Here is a 21,092-nt window from a genome sequence, read left to right as displayed (position 1 = left end):
CATGGGATGGATGTCCACTTTTGTTTTGCAGAATAGTGTTCCCTGAAATGGGTTTTCTATACAGCTTGGAGTTAATTTTATGTTCGACAGAATCACCCATTAGAGTTATATCCAAAAAATGTACACTTTTTTCGTGCCACTCATAGGTAAAGGTTCTAGATGATTAATTCTTCATCACAATTGCTTTGATCATATATCTATTTATTTGTTATATATGTTTCATAGAATATAATAGTGTCAAACAATGCTTTGGTATTATAGTATAATGTCCTAACACATGCATACTGCAATTGTGCAGCATTGATATCTGACGTTTTGTATTACAGCTTATTTTGAAGTATACCTACCTATTTTTCTATCAACTGTCTAATATGTTACCCTTCTGCATCAAGCATCTGTATTGTACATATATATATATATATTTGTATATATTTTTGTATCATGTTATTAAACTGTGTAGCGATACCTGCATTACTTATATTAGATCATCTATCTCATTTAGAATAGAATTGTACTTATTCAGTTTTTCACAGGTTAATAGGGGTGTGTTCAACACCAACCAATGACCGTAGTGGGTGTATCCTTTTTAAATGTCACTCACCTGTGCCTTCTCGGGTTTATGAGTAGGGCCAAAGCCGAAACGTGTTAAACCTTTCTCCTCTCCTTTTGTGTGTAACATGTCGTTATTTTAATTTGGATTTTTGGGATTACTACTCTCTTTTTTTGCATATTATTGAGGATTACAGGGAATCCTGCTTTTTATCCCTCATCCTGCAGCAGTTTTGGCTACCCCCGGAGGTCTTTATATTTACGGCTCTATCTTAAGGCACAGTTCGAGCTGGATGTCGATAGTAAGACAAAAAACAGTTTGGGATTGGCTACCCACTCACCATGTGACTACTCTTTTCCTTTCAGAGGATTGGAGAGCCGACTGCATACGTCATCAACACGGAGGACACCCGGAACCGGCAAAGGAAGAGAGAACCGCAGAGCCCTGGCTATCGCAGGAGTGAGTTGAATATGGTCTGTGGTTCTAAAACCATCCTTGAAGTGACAGGCAGCGAGTAGTAAGAGTGCACATTTTCACTCTGTTTCCGCGAGCAGTGGATACTCGTGGCGGCAAGGAAATACGTAGTAGTGGGTGAGTGCTCATCTGAGCTGTGTTAAGCCTATCCTTCTCTTTTTCATTTGAACAGTACTTCTGTTTGTTTTCTTCCACACATCATTACGTGCTATCAAACAAGTTGCCTTCACAAAAGTCGTGGACAGCATTACTACTTATCTAAGGTTATTTCCAGTCTAAGACCAGAACTTTCTTTTTGCTGAAAACAAAACATAATTTATGTTTACCTGATAAATTAATCTCCTTCATGGTGTTTAGAGTCTACTATCCATTACTCCTAGGAATTACCTTTCCTGACAACTAGGAGGAGGCAAATATTCATAAACTCCAATAGCTCTATAAATCCCCTCCCACCTCTATGATAACTAGTCTGACTTATAGCCAAGCAAAAATAGTTAGAAAAGGAAACTAGAGCCAAAAAGGAGCAGGGAAATAAAGAGGTGCAAAAAAAATACAAACTACCACCAGAAAAAAATAATAGGTTGGGGTCTCGTGGACTCTCACCACCATGAAAGAAATGAATGTATCAGGAAATCATAAATGAGGGTAGGACTAGCATGATATATCATGAAATGTTTATTTCCTTTTTCTTTTTTTTTTCTTCAATACTAGAAAGAGTTATGTTATTTTATGCAATGAAAAAATAAACAAAGAAAGAGTCCTAAATCAACCAGAAAGAATAGCCAGAAGGACTTTCCTACCAAGAGCTGCTTCAAAAGAAGCAAAAACATCAACATGGTAGAATTTAGTGAAAATTCTCATTCTTAAAGGCCCAAGAGGTAGAAACTGACCTAGTAGAATGGGCAGCAATTTGTTTAGGAGGAGACTGACCCACCTCCAATTAAGCTTTCTGAATCAAAAGCTTAAAGGGACATTAAACACTTTGAGATGTTAATATAAAATGATAAATCATATATATAAGAAAAACTCTGCCATATACTTTAATTATTTATTTTGTACCCTTTCCTGTAATTCCATTCTGAAATCATGAGCTTTTCAGTTCCTCTTAGAAATGGAAGTACAGAACACTGTTCTATTCCATTCCACACAGCCATTGGCTGCACACTCTGCTGTCCTATTTATAACTATCCCTAATTGGCCACAGCAGAGAATGTAACATAAGTTACAACATGGCAGCTCCCATTGATTTATAGGTACTAAAACTTTACATTTATTTTGTCAATATTTAAACAACTAATGAAACTATAAAAATAAATCTACATGTTATTCGCAGACTAAACTTTTCTTTGGATGCATCATTCTATCTAGCATTTATTTAGTGTTTAATGTCCTTTTAAGCCAAGATGTCAAGGAAACAGTCGTATCTTTCTAACCTTTCCTAGAGCCTGAAAAATGAACAAACAAACTAGAAGTTTACCTGAAATCCTTAGTTGCCTGAAAATAGTACTTCAAAGCTCTGACAACGGCCAAATTATGGAGCAGCCTCTCCATATAATATTTGCATTAGGACAAAAAGAAGATACAACATTTTTCCTACTTATATTGTCCAAAGACACCGGCATGGGTAAAAAGTCAAATTTAGTTCTCAAAACTGCCTTATCTGGTTGAAAAATAAGATCACAAGAAAGGGCAGATAACTCAGAAACTTCTAGCCAAAGAGATTGCTAAAAGAAAAAAACACCTTCCAAGATAAATCTTGATATCCACCTTATGCATAAGCTCAAAAGAAGGAGCCTGCAAAATCTTTAAAGCCAAGTTAAGACTCAGAGGAGGAGAAATTGGTTTTATAACAGGTTCATTCCTGACTAATCCTGATGCCAGTAAAATATACATCTTCCTAAATCTAGCAGTAGGATTAAAAGGGCCACCAGGCTTAGATGAATCCTTAGAAACTACCTAAATCGATATATAGTATCGGGCACAGGAAAATCCTCTGGAAACTTAGCAGAAGGTTTTAAATTCAAATTCCAACAATTAACAGACTTTTTCTCAGACACCTTAGAATCCCGATTCCTAAAGATTACAAAAGGAAATCCACCGTAAACAAAAAAAATGATAAATCAGAATCATGATCAGAACCAGACCCTGATCATCATGAAATAACTCAGCCTCTGAGGATGAATCAGCTGAACCAGGATTTGGAACAGTATTTAATACAGGCTTAGAACTAGTAAAAGGTAAATCATGCACTGACATTTTACGCTTAATTGAAGGAGGCATAGCCGCCATCACTTCAGAAATAGTGGAGCATACAAAATCCTTGAATTCTGGAGAGAAATCTGTAGAACACCCCTGTGTTGGACAAGCAGCAGGAGGGCAGACACATTTAGAAGCAAGAACAGCATTAGTCTAATTAAAAAAAAATGCATCATAATATTTAAACAAGGGCTGCACAGCTGAGTTGGAGGCTATAAGCCAGCATTTTTACAATTTACACATATTGTGTATATATATATATATATATATATATATATATATATATATATATAGTGTTCAGAGGAATTAGCCTCTAAAGGGGTTTCAGAGACAAACACAGAAAGCTTGATGATAGATGAAAATCTACAATAAAGTAAAAATATACAATAATAAGGCTATATTCCCCTAGAGCTCTTGAAGCAAGGGAAAAACTTCCTCCATAAAAAGTGAGCTAGACCTCATAGTGCTAATCTATTATAAGTAACTGGGAGCGCCTAAAATACATCAGGCTGAAGTGTGATAGAATGGTGATATGTTCAAATTAAAAATCAATATATTATTTATTATTACAAAATAAAATGTAATATAATACATCAACATAAACAAAAAACGATTAATAGTTGTATGGACCAGTACCATAGACAACTTTAAACATATATGCGCATATAGTAATAAGAATGCCCAAGTTGGGTGAAAAATGTCCAAGTTGTATCCATGGACAGCGCTGCGGAATATGATGGCTCTTCATAAATAAAGTATAATAATAATAATAAGTTGTGAAAAAAATGTCCAAATCTGTATAAAACAATGTGTCCAAAAGATGTTTTCAATACAAAATTGAGCGATAAATATCATATATAATATTCATAATCTTCATCCATAGAAAAATTATGTGAAGAATGTAGTACCTGAAAAATAATACAAAATAAAAAAGAAATGTGAAAAATTAAATGAAAATTAAATGAAAAGCCTCCAGTATTATAAAGGATTACCAGATGCAATCTTGGATTAAACTTGAGCTAATAACACCTCATCAACTTTTTCAGCCCTCATAAGGGCCTTTATAAAGTGTAAGCTTTGTAAATGAAGAATATTTATAACCTCTAAGAGTCAATCAAATGTGACTTCCTCTTCCAAAAATGTTCTCGCCTAAATTTGCTCATATAAAACATATGATGCCCATTTTCAATATGGTGTATTAAAGGATCAAATTAATATTTGCCCGCATAAGACATATGAAGTCTCTTTATCTCTTGGAGTTTGGGAATCTTTGCTTCCTCCTAGTGGTTAGAAAAGATAATTCCCAAAAGTAATGGATCATGGACTCTCACCACCTGTATGAAAAAAATTGCAATTACTGATCTGTATACATATGTATAAATGTTTATCTGTGCATATTTTTTAGTTGCAATACAAAAGTGAATTTCACTTATTTCATTTCTAGACAATTCGTGAAAAATGGATGAAAAAAAAAGTTTTTTAAAGATAGTGACCATACACAATATATGGTGCATACACATTAGTCAGTTTAGTTTCTCTTAGATTTCAGGGGCATAGATAATGGAATAAAATACAATGCCAGATGTAACATCTTTATTTTTTCTACTATATAATTGAATCCATACAATGTAGTTAGACTACAGATCTATGATTATGCAGGTCATCCAAAATATGTAGAACCGTTAGTCCTCTCCCACCATTTATGTGTGAGTAAAAAGGGTTCTATTCAATAACTAATATAATTTATTGTGTAGAGTGCCATAGATTCCTAATACACTTTTTACCTCTGGGATTACCTACTATCTAAACCTCTGCAGACTATTCCCTTGTTTCAGTTCTTTTGACAAACTTGCATTTTAGCCAGTTACTACTGACTTATAAATAACTCCATGGGAGTGAGCACACTGCCATCTATATAGCACACATGAACTAGCACTGTCTAACTGTGAAAAGCTGTTAAAATGCACTGCAATACAAATCGGCCTTCAAGGGCTTAGAAATTAGCATATGAGACTAACTAGTTTTAGCTTTCAACAAAGAATACCATGAGAACAAGAGAACAAAGCAAATTTTATGATAAAAGTAAATTGTTTAAAATTGCATGCCCTACCTGAATCATAAAAGTTTAATTTAGACTGTCTCTTTAATTATATAACAACGTATTTTGTGATGAAATTCTTAGAAAAATGTATATATTTTATGGATGTGAACAGAATTTTTTTTTCTTATATTTTTGACATCTGATTTTTTTTTAAGTTTATGTAAAGGTACAGTGTGACTGTGTAATGTGTGTAGAGTGTGTTTCCTAAATTTTTCTCCCCTTTCATTTTTTCCCATTGATCCAGCAGGTTACATGCTTAAATCTAAAAAAAATATTATATTGCTCCTTTATCTTTATATAGGCATTTGAAATAGATGTTTTTTTTTATGATTTTGCCCTTGGTATCTCTACCTATACTGGAAGTTTAAACACTAAAAGGTAAATAATGAATCATGATGAAACCCAATTTATTTTCTTTCATGATTCAGATACAACATACAATTTTAAACTAATATCCAATTTACATCTACTATTACATTTGCTTCATTCTCTTGATATTCTTTGCTGAAGAAGAAGCAAAGCAAATCCTAGGAACTCTAGATTCTGTACACACCTAGTCAGCCAATCACAAGAGACAAATGTGTTAAGGCACCAATCACCAATTAGGTCCTACAGTAGAATATATACCCTACATATTCTTTGTCAACAAGAGAACAAACTAAACGAGTACATTTGAAAATAGAAGTGAATTCAAAAGTGTCTTAAAATGACATGTATTGCTCTATCTGATGCCTGCAAGTTTTATTTTGACTTTTTCCTATCCATTTAAAGGGACATTGTAGATTAGATTTTTATTTCCATATATGTTTTGTAGATGACCTATTTACATAGCCCATATGGGCGTGTTTTTGGACAACTGAATAGTTTTGCTTATTTATAAATAACACTCGGCTAGATTACGAGTTTTGTGGTAAGAGCTGCTCGGTGCTAACTTGCAAGTTATTGTCACTGCTCACCTCCCTATAGCACTGCTATTATAGGTTTACACAAAAAAAAAAAAATCCGGCATTAGCAGGCAATAAGTGAGCGTAGAGCAAAATTGAGCTCCATACACTCCAATACCAGTGCTGCTTTGAGCTGGTTTTACGCACTCGTGCACGATTTCCCCATAGACAAAAAAAAACAGATAAAGGTGAAAAAATCCTATTGGCTGATGCAATCAAAACAGCTAATAGAATGTAAGCTCAATCCTATTGGCTGATTGGAGATATAAGTAAAAAAAAAAAACAACTATCCCTATAACTTACATGCATAAAATAAAAAACATTTTTAAAAATGTGAACAGAATTAAAAAATTCCCATAATAATGAATTTCATTTAAATGAATTTAACTAGGTACTAGTTGGCATAATATGGTGTATCTCCTGCAGTGTCAGTGAGAAACACCATGTTATTGTTTTGTATTGGAGCACTACAGCTAGCTAGAACAGTCACTAAGTATAGTAAACACAACTAGTGGTTAGTTAATAAATAATCTATGAAAAACCCATTTCATTCCAGAAAAAAAAGCTAAGACTTTTTAAATAAAAACAAACAGTTGCTTTAAAGAGTCAGACAACAGACAGTTTGTTAGTTTGTTTATGTCTTACAATATACAATTATCCAGATAATATCTTAATTTTTCTTTAGCACACAAAATAAAAATATGTTGGAGAATAAGTAATAATATAACACACAATGTGCTGTTATATTATTCTCTAAAATCAGCTAATCCAAGGCAAAGTCACAATCTCTCTCTCAATGTAGCTCTGTAACTCTCAGTGGTACACTGATTGCACACAGCTAAAAACGTTAGGTAATCGCCCTTTTACTTCCCTACCCCTGAGAATCCTAGTAGGCTAAAAACGTCACAGGATTCCACTGGGAGGAAAACTGTCAATCTATTTTCTTGCTCTTTCTGGTATTATTTTATTTGATAACAGAGCTGCTTGCACCATAACAACAGTCTGCTTTGAAAATGAAAACAAAATTGAAAATTTTTAACTAGTATTCGGATAAACATTTTTCGTTTTTTCATTGACAGCCGTATTAGTTATTCAGATGTTACCAAAAAATAAGAAAACCACAATTTTCGTAGATTTTTGCTATTATACAAAAACAATTGCACACCCTTCATCTATAGGATTTATATAATGACTGTGTTAAAGAAAGAATGTTACAATGTTACAATCGATGCATGTGCTAAATATCTTTTATTCAAACTTTAAACTACATGTTTAAAATATAGCATTATATTTTTCTTGTTTCATACATGAGATATATATATATATACACAGTATATTGCATGGATGAATTTCTTGAACTGCATCAGCAAAATTAAATTCCTAGTAGAAACACAGGTAAATTATTGACTCAATTTGAAGTTTAAAAAAAAAAAAAAGAATCTACGTCCACTGTACAGAATGTCTTTTTGATGTTTGATACTTTGATATCTGACACCTGTCTAAATCTTTAAAACTAGCTATAAATAATTTAAGTACTGAATCAGAATAGGAACCATTTTATAGCAAATCCAACAATTGCCATTAATAATCCATGCCACACAGATCAGAAATCTATCTAGCTATCTATCTAGCTATCTATCTGTGTGTCATCATTAATTCATCATGTAATTTATGAATTATGACATCATGCAAAAATTCCAAGGTGGGAGTGGGGTGAGTTTAAGTTAGAAAGGTCTTTGTTTTTAAATGTTTGATGGATAACTCTGGCTTTAAAATAAGTTTTCTGCCAATTAATTTCCTTGTTTTTTTAATAATAGATTAAACAAATAATAAAATAATGTCTATATATATTTTTAGAAAACAAAATTCAGTTTAAGAATAAAAGAACCAAATTGAAGAATTGTATTTCCTTCTTAAATTTAAATAAATAACAAATTATTTATACTGCAGAAATGGGCATTATTATATTATATATTGATGTAGGTTTGTAGGAGGATTGTGTAAAATGCATTGTGTGATGACAATGGGCTGTGGCAGAGGATGGAAATTTGCATTGCCTATCATCTATCCTCTAATTTAAAGGATGTGTCAAGATAGAGGGAACACTACATGCTGTTTTAAGCAAAAGGCAGACCTGAGATGCCTTCCTACCATACCACAACACAGAAAGGAACCAACATAATTTTTCACTGCTGCAGATACAGAGTGCAGTGAGGAAACATTAATGTCCTGCTTTAGAGAATCAAGTGGATTCTGCCTCTGCACTAAAATTTCTCTCCAGGCTGTAAAGTTTTTAAGACTTGGCTCTGTTTTAGTCTTGAGAAGGGAACACAGAAATAGGCTCCCCTGGTGACAGAACCCTAAACTGCAGCTAGACTGATAATATGTTGGAGAAAAATAATTGAGCTTCAGCTTGTCAGGTGCTGACACAACAGTACATAACCTTCACTGTGGGTTGCCACAAAACAAAAGCTAATTTGAACACAATCCCTTAAAAATAAAAGAAGTTATAAATTTGAACTATGATTTGTCATTAGATTAATTAAAAAAACATCAGCATGAAAAGTTTAATTTAAATACTTTACCCATGTCAATTGTAGTACCTTCTAAATATCACAATTATAATTCAATGGACATTTCTATATACAGGTAGCCCTCAATTTACGCCGGGGTTAGGTTCCAGAAGAAATGGTTGTAAATCGAACCCGTTGTAAATTGAAACCCAGTTTATAATGTAAGTAAATGGGAAGTGAGGGAGTTAGGTTCCAGGCTCCTCTCAAAATTGTCATAAGTAACACCTAATACATTATTTTTAAAGCTTTGAAATGAAGACTTTAAATGCTAAACAGCATTATAACCCTAATAAAATAATCACACAACACAGACTTCACTTGCATTTTTCTTATAACAGTTCTTTCTATGCATTCCAATCTGGACTGATTTATAGACAGGAAGATCTTGTTCCTTTGAAATCTGCTCTATAGCTCAGGTCTGGTTAAACTGATTAATTTCAGCTTGCTTGGCTTTGCTGCAACACAAGCGGACAGCTCCACCTACTGGCTATTTTAATAAATGCACTGCTTCTCAATGCTTTTCAATAGCAGTCACATGACTGGAAAAAAAGGTTGTTATTCTGAAACGGTGTAAATTGAACCGTTGTAAACCGAGGGCCACCTGTACTAGATAACTTAAAAATGGCTTGGCCAATTTAAATTGATATTTGGTAGTGTTGTAGTCACGTGTAATAGCTATATTTATTGTTTCCACAAGTGTGTCTATTGGAATTTGTGTCCAATTAATCAAAAAATAATTTAGAGAAGTCTGACACTGATATTGGATGAGAAGGTCTGGCTCAATGGGGTGAAAGTCGGGATTCTGTGAAGTCCCCTAAAGTTCCTCCACACCAAGCTTATCAAACATGGACCTCACTTTGTGTACAAGGGCAAAGTTATGCTGGAACATGAAAGAGGAACAGGAAAGAGCCTTCCCCAAACTGTTGCTAAAAAGTAGCATCTAATTGTTTAAAGTGTCTTTAAAATGACACTTCATTGGACCAATGGGCCTAGCCCAAACCATAAAGTTTACTCTAGACCATTATCCCTCCTCCACCAAACTTTACAGTAGGCATTATGCATTCCGGTAGATTGTGTTCTCATGGCATCTGCAACACACAGATTCTTTCATCAGGCTAGCAGATAGTGAAGTGTGATTCATCACTCATGAGATCCATTTCCAGAGTCAAGTGGAAGAGTGTTTTACACCACTCCACTCTAGTTGACGTTTGGCATTGTGTATGTTGATGTGAAGTTTCTTTACAGCTATTTGTTTATGAAACATATTTTGAAAAGCTCATGATGAACAGCTCTTGTGCTGATGTTGCTTCCAGAGGCAGTTTTTAACTCTGCGATGGGTGATGTAGCAGATGATAGGTGATTTTTACTTGCTATGCGCTTCATCAGTCAGCAGCCCGTGGGAGATCTAGCAGTGCATAAATGTTATGAACTTGCTTGTGGCAAAGGTGCCCTGTTTAAAGCCACAGAGCTCTTTGGTATGACAATTTGTACTACAAGTGTTTGTCTATGGAGACTGTATGGCTATGTACTGGATTTTATGCATCTGTTAGCAGTCAGTGTAGCTGAAACACCTGTACTCAATAATAATTATTAGGGTTCTAAACATACTTTTGGCCATAAAGCATACAGTTCTAATGCTTACTGAAATAAATTATATTTAATTAATTAATAAAAAAAAAAATAGTAGGGGTGTCCACATACATTTGGTCATACATAAATATAACATTCACTACATTTTTAAAGTAAATTGCATTTTATTAAAGTTGTGATGTTTAGGGGAGAAACTTCGCTCCTTCCTTATTCATAAGAAAAATAAAACATTGCATTTAAAATTCATAACAGGCTTGGCATTGACAATCATCACTAGCTGTATTGCAGTCCATTAAAAAATATATTTATACAATGTTACTTTTACAATTCTATTTTTCATTTTCCTGAATGTTGATAGCATTTTTGAGCTGTCATTAGAGATGTCACGAATAGTTCGCCGGCGAAAATAGCTTGTTTGCGTTCGCAGCGGCGGGTGAACATATGCGATGTTCAGTCCACCCCCTATTCATCATCATTGAGTAAACTTTGACCCTGTACCTCACAGTCAGCAGACACATTCCAGCCAATCAGCAGCAGACTCTCCCTCCCAGACCCTCCCACCTCCTGGACAGCATCCATTTTAGATTCATTCGGAAGCTGCATTCTTACTGAGAGGAGGGACAGTGTTGCTGCTGCTGATTTAATAGGGAACACTATAGCTAGGCTAGTGTATTCAGTGTCCACTACAGTACTGAAGGACTCATCTGATCTCTGCTGTAAAGACAGCACCCCAAAAAAGCCCTTTTTAGGGCTAGAACATCAGTCTGCTTTTTTTTTTTTTCCTGTTTAATCTAATTGCAGTTGCCTGCCTGCCAGTTTGTGTTTCAGGCTCACAGCGTATACTGTGCCCACTTGTCCAGTGCCACCACTCATATGTGACTGTGAAATAATAGCAGTCAGTTTCCTTCACACGTGTGCATTTCAGGGCCTGCCAGGGCACAGTGTCACACCAGTGCTAATCATATCTGGTGTAACAGTAGTGTACATTAACCCCTTAATGACCACAACACTTTTCCATTTTCTGTCCATTTGGGACCAGGGCTATTTTTACATTTCTGCGGTGTTTGTGTTTAGCTGTAATTTTCCTCTTACTCGTTTACTGTACCCACACATATTATATACCGTTTTTCTCGCCATTAAATGGACTTTCAAAAGATACCATTATTTTCATCATATCCTATAATTTACTATAAAAAAAATTATAAAATATGAGGAAAAAATGGAAAAAAACACACTTTTTCTAACGTTGACCCCCAAAATCTGTTACTCATCTACAACCACCAAAAAACACCCATGCTAAATAGTTTCTAAATTTTGTCCTGAGTTTAGAAATACCCAATGTTTACATATTCTTTGCTTTTTTTGCAAGTTATAGGGCCATAAATACAAGTAGCACTTTGCTATTTCCAAACCATTTTTTTTTTCAAAATTAGCGCTAGTTACATTGGAACACTGATATTTGTCAGGAATCCCTGAATAGCCATTGACATGTATATATTTTTTTTAGAAGACATCCCAAAGTATTGATCTAGGCCCATTTTGGTATATTTCATGCCACCATTTCACCACCAAATGCGATCAAATAAAAAAATAGTTCACTTTTTCACAAATTTTTTTCACAAACTTTAGGTTTCTCACTGAAATTATTTACAAATAGCTTGTGTAATTATGGCATAAATGGTTGTACATTTTTCTCTGGGATCCCCTTTGTTCAGAAATAGCAGACATATATGGCTTTGACGTTGCTTTTTGATAATTAGAAGGCTGCTAAATGCCACTGCGCACCACACGTGTATTATGTCCAGCAGTGAAGGGGTTAATTATGGAGCATGTAGGGAGCTTTTGGGGTAATTTTAGCTTTAGTGTAGTGTAGTAGACAACCCAAAGTATTGGTCTAGGCCCATTTTGGTATATTTCATGCCACCATTTCACCGCCAAATGCGATCAAATAAAAGAAAACGTTACATTTTTCCAAATTTTAGGTTTCTCACTGAAATCATTTACAAACATTTTGTGCAATTATGGCACAAATGGTTGTAAATGCTTCTCTGGGATCCCCTTTGTTCAGAAATAGCAGACATATATGGCTTTGACGTTGCTTTTTGATAATTAGAAGGCCGCTAAATGCCACTGCGCACCACACATGTAATATGTCCAGCAGTGAAGGGGTTAATTAGGGAGTATGTAAGGAGCTTTTTGGGGTAATTTTAGCTTTAGTGTAGTGTAGTAGACAACCCAAAGTATTGATCTAGGCCCATCTTGGTATATTTCATGCCACAATTTCACAGCCAAATGCGATCAAATAAAAGAAAACGTTACATTTTTCCAAATTTTAGGTTTCTCACTGAAATCATTTACAAACATTTTGTGCAATTATGGCACAAATGGTTGTAAATGCTTCTCTGGGATCCCCTTCTTTTCAGAAATAACAGACATATATAGCTTTGGCATTGCTTTTTGGTAATTAGAAGGCCGCTAAATGCCGCTGCGCACCACACGTGTATTATGCTCAGCGCTCAGCAGTGCAGGGGTTAATTAGGGAGCTTGTAGGGTTAATTTTAGCTTTGTGTAGTGTAGTAGACAACGCCAAGTATTGATCTAGGCCCATTTTGGTATATTTCATGCCACCATTTCACAGCCAAATGTGATTAAATTAAAAAAAATAGTCACATTTTTCACAAACTTTAGGTTTCTCAATGAAATCATTTACAAACAGCTTGTGCAATTATGGCATAAATGGTTGTAAATGCTTCTCTGGGATCCCCTTTGTTCAGAAATAGCAGACATATATGGCTTTGGCATTGCTTTTTGGTAGTTAGAAGTCCACTAAATGCAACTGTGCACAACACATGAATTATGCCCAGCAGTGAAGGGGTTAATTAGGTAGCTTGTAGGGAGCTTGCAGGGTTAATTTTAGCTTTAGTGTAGAGATCAGCTTCCCACCTGACACATCAGACCCCCTGATCCCTCCCAAAGAGCTCTCTTCCCTCCCCCACCCCACAATTGCCCCCTCCATCTTAAGTACTGGCAGAAAGTCTGCCAGTACTAAAATAAAAGGTATCTTTTTTTTATATATATATATATATATATTTTTAGCATATTTACATATACTGTTGTGTAGGATCCCCCCCTTGGCCCCCAAACTCCCTGACCCCCCCCCCCAAAAAAAACAGCTTCCTAACCCTCCCCTCTGCCTTATTGGGGGCCATATTGGGTACTGGCAGCTGTCTGCCAGTACCCAGTTTGCAAATAAAATGTTTTTTTTTTTATTTTTATTTCATTTTTCTGTAGTGTAGCTTCCCCCCAAAAGACCAATCCCCCACCCGCTCCCAGATCACTTAGATTTCCAAGTACTAAATATTTTGCACCCCTTTCTCCCACTTATAAAAACATTTTTTTCTGTAGTGCAGCGGTTCCTACCCGCTCCCTCCCCATGCACACGCCTGCCCGCCTCCTCCTGTGCTTTACAGACGTGTTGTTGATGGAGGACATGCGGAGCTTTTTAACTCCTATGCATCGCCACAGCCCTTCGGGGTCCACCCTCAGAGAACGACTCGACCGACAGGTAGCAGACTACCTCACCTTATCTGCAGATATTGACACTCTGAGGAGCGATGAACCCCTTGACTACTGGGTGTGCAGGCTTGACCTGTGGCCTGAGCTATCCAATTTGCGATAGAACTTCTGGCCTGCCCCGCTTCAAGTGTCCTGTTGGAAAGGACCTTCATTGCAGCAGGCGGTATTGTCACTGAGAAAAGAAGTTGCCTAGGTCAAAAAAGTCTAGATTACCTCACCTTTATTAAGATGAATGAGGGATGGATCCCGAAGGGACTGACAGTGGGCAATACATTTGACTAAAAAAGGCCTGATGAGATGAGCTGTCTTGGGCTAAAAATTGTCCACACGCTGCTGTATTTTATCTCTGAATGCCGGATGACTTGCGTGACTTATCCGCCACCAACTAGGGTTCAAGCCGTAATGTTTTAGGGCACTTTCTGCCTAGGAAACAAACATCAATTTTTTTGGCCGCTGCTACAGCAGCGGCTGCAACAATACCTAATTTTTCAGGCATGTGTACATGCCTAATATTTCTGGCCTCTGGTGCTTCACTGTGGCTTCAAAAACCAAACCAAAAAAAAAAGGCACATAACAGGGATTAAACTGATAGGAATAGTACTACTTAACACACCTTATAATAATGCAGAGAGAGGCAACGCAGAGAGAGGAGTCTGAAGAAGAGGAGTCAGAGGAGGAAGGTGGCTTTGAGGAGGTGGAAGACCAGACACAGCAGGTGTCCCAGGGGGCTTGTTGTCACCTTTCGGGGACCCATGGTGTTGTACGTGGCTGGGTGGAGGAAGAGACCTTCAATGACATCAGTGAGGACAAGGAACGGGACATGGCTAGCTTGGTATCCAACCTTGTGCAAATGGGGAGTTTGCGGTTGTACAAATAGACTGTTTGCGGTTGTTTGCGGTGCGTTAAACGGGCAGTTTGGTCTGTCACTGTGAAGCGGGCGTAACCCTTACACTACCTGATCGATACAACATCATGCCTGATGTTTTAAAGCACGTTATTCCAATTTAGGAATGTTAGGTGATTTATGCCCTTTATGGATTAAAACCAGACTCTGCATCAAATATGTAATTTTCCATGGGAGTTTTGCCATGGATCCCCCTCCAGCATACCACAGTCCAGGTGTTTGTCCCCTTGAAACAACTTTTCCATCACTATTGTGGCCAGAAAGAGTCCCTGTGGGTTTTAAAATTCGCCTGCCTACTGAAGTCTATGGCAGTTCGCCCGGTTCGCCCGTTCGTGAACATTTGCGGAAATTCGCGTTCGCCATTCGTGAATGGAAAATTTTATGTTTGCGACATCACTAGCTGTCATTCTTTTGTATGCTTAGTTTACATTTTTACTAGTTCAGTCATTTTCTGTTTTTACTAAAATGTTAAAGTTAAGTTCAAATCACTCTTTTAAACTATAAAGAAATTTTGCAAATAACTAAATGATTAAAATTAAATGTTAGTACAGTAGAATAATTTATGCTGATATTTATACAGTTATAAAAAATAGTTAATTGCATGCATGTTGTAAACTAAGCCCCAAATAGGTACTCATGGTTCCTGAAATCCGGCGGAGACGGTCTTCCAGACCGATCCATCATCTTCTATCTTCATATGGAGGGAAGGCGGCGCAGAGCAGAGGTGCAGAGCTGTGTTCCCGATGCCTGGATCCTCAGCGGTGGTCCTCAGCAGTGAGGCATTCCTCGGCGGCATGGAGGCTCCCCTTCATCCGATGTCCATCATAGACTAAAGATTGAATGCAAGGTACCGCAATCAATTTGGGGTACCTTGCATTCCTATTGGCTGATATTTTGAAATCAGCCAATAGGATTAGAGCTAAGATTTCATTAGCACTCATCCTATTGGCTGATTTTAAAATATCAGCTTATAGGAATGCAAGATACCCCAATAAATATGGGGTACCTTGCATTCAATCTTTAGTGTGCAGCCGACGATCACATGAAGAGGAGTCTCCACGCCACCAAGGAGCGCCACCGAGTATCACCACATCTGGGAAAACCGCTCAACACGCCGCCTTCACTATGGATGAAGATAGAAGATGATGGACCTGTCTGGACTTCAGGAACCGTGAGTACCTATTTGGGGCTTAGTGTTAGGGGGGTTTTTGGTAGGTTTTTTATTTGGATTCGGTCAATTGAAAAAGAGCTGAATGCCCTTTTAAAGGGACAGCCTACACCAGAATACACCATTATATAATATATGTTTTACCTCTGTGATTACCTTGTATCTAAGCCTCTGCAGACTGCCCTCTAGCTCAGTGCTTTTGACAGGCATGCAGTTTAGCCAATCAGTGCAGAGTCCTAAATAACTCCATGGGAGTGAGCACAATGTTATCTATATAACACACATGAACTAGTACTGTCTAACTGTGAAAAAATCAGTTTGAGCCTACCTAGGTTTAGCTTTTCAAAAATACCACAGAGGGAACAAAGCACATTTAATGATAAAAGTCAATTAGAAAGTTGTTTAAAATTGCATGCCCTTACTGAATCATGAAAGTTTCATTTTGACAAGACTGTCCCTTTAAGGGCAATTCCCATACAAATGCCCCTTTAGGGACAATGGGTAGTTTAGGTTTTTTTAGTGTTAGGTTTGTTTATTTTGGGGGGTTTGGTGGGTGGGGGGTTTTACTGTTGGGGGGGCTTGATTTATTTTTAATGTAAAAGAGCTGATTTATTTAGGACAATGCCCTACAAAAAGCCCTTTTTAAGGGCTATTGATAGTTTATTCTTAGATTAGGGGGGGGGTTTATTTTGGGGGGGCTTTTTTATTTTCATAGGGATTAGGTTTATTTTTTTATTTTGGATAATGTGGTTTATTATTTTGTGTAATATTAGACTTTTTTATTTTCTGTAATGTTAGACTTTTTTATTTTCTGTAATTTTAGATTAGTTTAAACTTAGTTTTCTTTATTTTTAAAGTAATGTTAGAATTTTAATTGTAATTTAGGAATATTTTAATTTATGTAATGGGGTTAATTTAGGGGGTGTTAGGTTAGGGGGCAAAGTGATTAGTTATTTGCATTTTTTGTTTTTGGCAAGTTAGGGGTTAATAGATTTATTATGTTAATTGAAATGTGGATTAATGGTGATTTAGGGGTTAATAGATTTATTAGGTTAATTAGCAATGTGGGTTAATGGTGGTTTAGGGGTTAATAGATGTATTAGGTAGTTTGCGATGTTGGGGTTGGCAGATTTAGGGGTTAATAATTTTATTAGGTAGTTGGTTGTTTTTTTTCCGTAATACTTATTGCGGGTGGTTAGGTTTTTTTCTTAATACTTTTTGCGGGTGGTTAGGTTTTTTTCTTAATACTTTTTGCGGGTGGTTAGTTTTTTTTCTTAATATTTATTGCGGGCGGTTAGGTTTTTTTATTTAATACTTATTCCAGGCTGTTATTTTTTTTTAAATACTTTAGTTGGTAAAATGCCCTGACTACAAAAGCCTGTTCAAAGATCCAAAGGTCACAGGTTCAAATCCGACTCAGCCCTTCATCCTTCCGAGGTCGATAAAATGAGTACCATTAAATTGGGTAATAATAACAACTATTACTATCCAGCTGCCGATTTGGTTTATTCCGAGAGTGAGCGCTGAAAAAGCACTTTGAGTCCCACTGGGAGAAAGGCGCTATATAAATACTAGTTATTATTATTATAGTTACTTATTGCGGGCAGTTAGGTTTTTTTTTAATACTTATTGCGGATGGTTATTTTTTTTTTAATACTTATTGTGGGCGGTTAGGCGTTTTTTTGTAATACTATGTTTGCCTTTGCTGCATCCCGGTGGATTCCAAAAATGGCAGGGTGGTGAAAGAATCCATATGTATATATATATGTATATGTATATGTGTGTGTGTGTGTGTATCTTAATGTTAAAGCCCTTTTGCCTGCCTTTTTTTTATAACACCTGAGACCTCATATCTTTGTGCCCTTATAGCTTCTTTGTGCAATATTTATTTTTATATTTTGTATTAGATGATGTTATTATAAATGCAACTATACTTTGTAATGTATTTTTTATGCGTTTTGTAACACTTTTTTCTTTGCAATCAGAGCTCTAAGATCGCGCTATGCCAAAGAGTGTTAACTTCAATTGCACTCAAGAGATTGCGTTTACTTTAAACTTGTAATACAAGTGAAAACACCCGCAAAAAAAAAATAACTTTTTGCTCGCTTGTAACTGTTAGAGCTCCACTCGTAATCTAGCCCTATATTTCTTCATATAACAATACTTCCAAAAGTTCACAAAAAAAAGCAACTTCTGGATAACTAGAATTTCTGGTTACATAAACTACATGAAAATTATGTTAATGTTTTGCTAAAAAGTTTTCTAATTAGTACAGTAATGGTAGAATTAAAGGGATTTTAAACAGTGCTCTTTTAATAATAACAAATATGTTAAATCAAAGTAAACTGAGACAGAAACTGATTTATTTAAAAAAAACAGCAAACAAACTTGTTTTTAAAAAAAAATAAAAAAATAAAAATTAGCACTTAGAAATGATTAAAGTAGCCCCTTCCTTCATTGTGATAAGAGAGCTGACATCTTGGCAACTTAGGTTATATTCTAACGGCTCTGAGCATGAGAAAATCTGATTCCCTGTTATCTAGACTATTCACTTTATAGTAAATCAGCTCATGTCACTCTAGGAGTTTTATGACATCAGGCTAGATAAACCTTCCTGTAGGGGCCACAGCTTCCTTGTAGGGCTGTGACAGGAAGTAATGAATACTGAACAAATGTGTAAAAATTAAATAAAAAAAAAAGGTAAAATCTATTTAAAATGATGAATAATGAATATGTCAATGATCAATATTAAATATAAGCCACTGCCTAGTGCTTTTTTATCACAACAACAAAACAGACTGTTTAACATCCCTTTAACAGTGGACAGCCGTCCATGCTATTCTATCTTTACTATATATAGTTTTAGTTAATAATACATCTAGTATTATGTCACTTTGATAAGTTTTCCCTTGAGAAGTGTACTATCTTGTAGGATTTTGTTTAATTAAAAAGAAAACATCTCTAAAACAAACAAGGCTAAATAATAAAAGTACATATTTGCCTTTAGAAACATATTTGTAAAGTCGCAGTATAGCAGTTGTTTTTACAAACTAGAATGATATGAGTTATATATAAAAAGGTAAGGAATAAAAAAAATGTCACAGTAAAATCAGTTCTTTCTCTCCTGCAGATATAAAGATGTATGGTAAGTTTAATCTGAACATTCACCTCTCCTGTAAGTGAAGTGAAACACAGAGAGAATAATCACCATTCAAGGAAATATCATATTATTACATTTTAGGCCATATAACATTATCTTTTAAGAACCATTTTAAAAGAAAAGCAGAAAGAACAATGATTCAAGGGAGCTTGAACTTTCCCTCAGCTTTCCCTGACAGATAATAAACCAGTGAATGAAAAAAAGATAAAATAGACAGTAAAAAATGCCTTCCTAAATGGCTGGTAATTATGGAAGACAACACTCGTTGAGTTTTAGAAAATTGCACATCCTTAAGATCAAAAGCAAAAGTATTAGTAATAAGGTTAGCTTCAGGGACATGAAAGATATTTTTAATGAACATGTCATTAGAATGATCTTTGAAATCATGCTTATCAAATTTCAAATCCATCTAACAATCAGTATTTGTTTTCATTTAATTTCATTACATTGAGTAATTGCTTGGATTTAAAAAAAATGAAAGAAGAAGCAACAAGTGGGATAAATAACTATAGCATCAAAAACATAAAAAATTAGGAGAGTGATATTATTTGGACAGTTTAATCAAAATTGAATTCTACTTTATTTTGGTATTTTTATCCCATACTGCATTGGTCTGACTATTTTACTGCAGAAAAAAAGTAAAAGAAAATGAATTGCTTTAGAAAACATCAAAATATAATCAGAAAGAAAGGTTACCCTATTGTGTGAATTTGCCAATAGGCACCTGTCTTCTCTCTTTAATGACTTATCTCTCTCTGATCAAATTGGTTTGTGTAATAATTCAGAAATCATCAACTTCCTTCCCATGATAAAAAAGCACATGCGAGCCTGCTTCCCGCAATGCAAGAAGCAGCAGTCATTAGACTCTTCGCCACCTCTTAATAGGCTTACCATAAGTCCCAGTTTGACTGGGATTGTCCCTGTTAGGAGGCGCTGTCCCAGTGTCCCACCCAATTGTTCATTCTGTCCCAGTTTGCCAGGTGTCTGGTATTTGACCGGACAGTCCGGTATTTCTGTTTGCTGTCTTTTTAAAAAACAGACATTTTTGACATTTTGTCCATGTGCCTTACTGACTGCCTGACATACTTTTTTTTTTACAGTCAGTGGCACTGTGAAATTAAAAAAAAGTAGTGCAGCACTGAATAGCGCAGAAGTGGGTGACGTCAGTCACATATGTGTGGCCAGTGTGAGGGTCGGCAGCATGTGAGGTACAAAGCACTATGGGACATGCAGTTGCAATGGTAGCAAAATACTAACAGTCCACCCCGGGTGACACTTTAACCCCAGCAGTGCCAGTGACTAGGGAAGGGTATTCTCCTGGCACACCTGGCTTTGCAGTCACATAATGAGCATCAGGCTGCAAGCCAAGGGCTAATGCTGTTCACTGAGCAGGCATTGCTATAGCAGCAGCTACATTCGCTCAGTAGCAGACACTGTGTAAATAGCTATATATGTAACGTTATTTATCCAGTGTGTGCAGTGCACGGGTATGTTATGTTTACAATAAAGCTATGTGAACATTAGAAAACATTTCAACTGTATGCTTAGTCATTTCCATAGCAACAGTGACAGAGCACTGCCATCTTGTTATAAGACCTTTGCCTTAGCAGTTGACTTCTGGGTTAAGTGTTCACATGTGTGCGGAGTCTGTGTGCTAGGTAAGTGCCTGTTGTAAGTTACACATTACCTCTGTAATATGTGCATCAGGTGCTGCTCTGTAATGGGAACATTTGCCGTCTGGCATTCATAGGTAGTGATCACAAAGGCTCATTTACTCTCTGGAAAATTAGTTCCAG

General features: G+C 36.0%; 1 protein-coding gene across 1 annotated transcript in view; it reads left to right on the top strand.

The window, feature by feature from the left end:
• The window catches only part of BCHE (butyrylcholinesterase), a 582,206-nt gene that overhangs the window by 37,330 nt on the left and 523,784 nt on the right, over positions 1-21,092 (top strand). Inside the window, exon 2 of the mRNA XM_053710110.1 lies at positions 916-1,141. The gene's annotated coding sequence lies outside the window, so the exon portion shown is untranslated. The remainder of the gene's footprint in view (positions 1-915; positions 1,142-21,092) is intronic.

This window comes from Bombina bombina, chromosome 4, assembly GCF_027579735.1.
Source record: "Bombina bombina isolate aBomBom1 chromosome 4, aBomBom1.pri, whole genome shotgun sequence".
NCBI lineage: Eukaryota > Metazoa > Chordata > Amphibia > Anura > Bombinatoridae > Bombina > Bombina bombina.
This window is presented reverse-complemented; position numbering and strand designations above follow the sequence as displayed.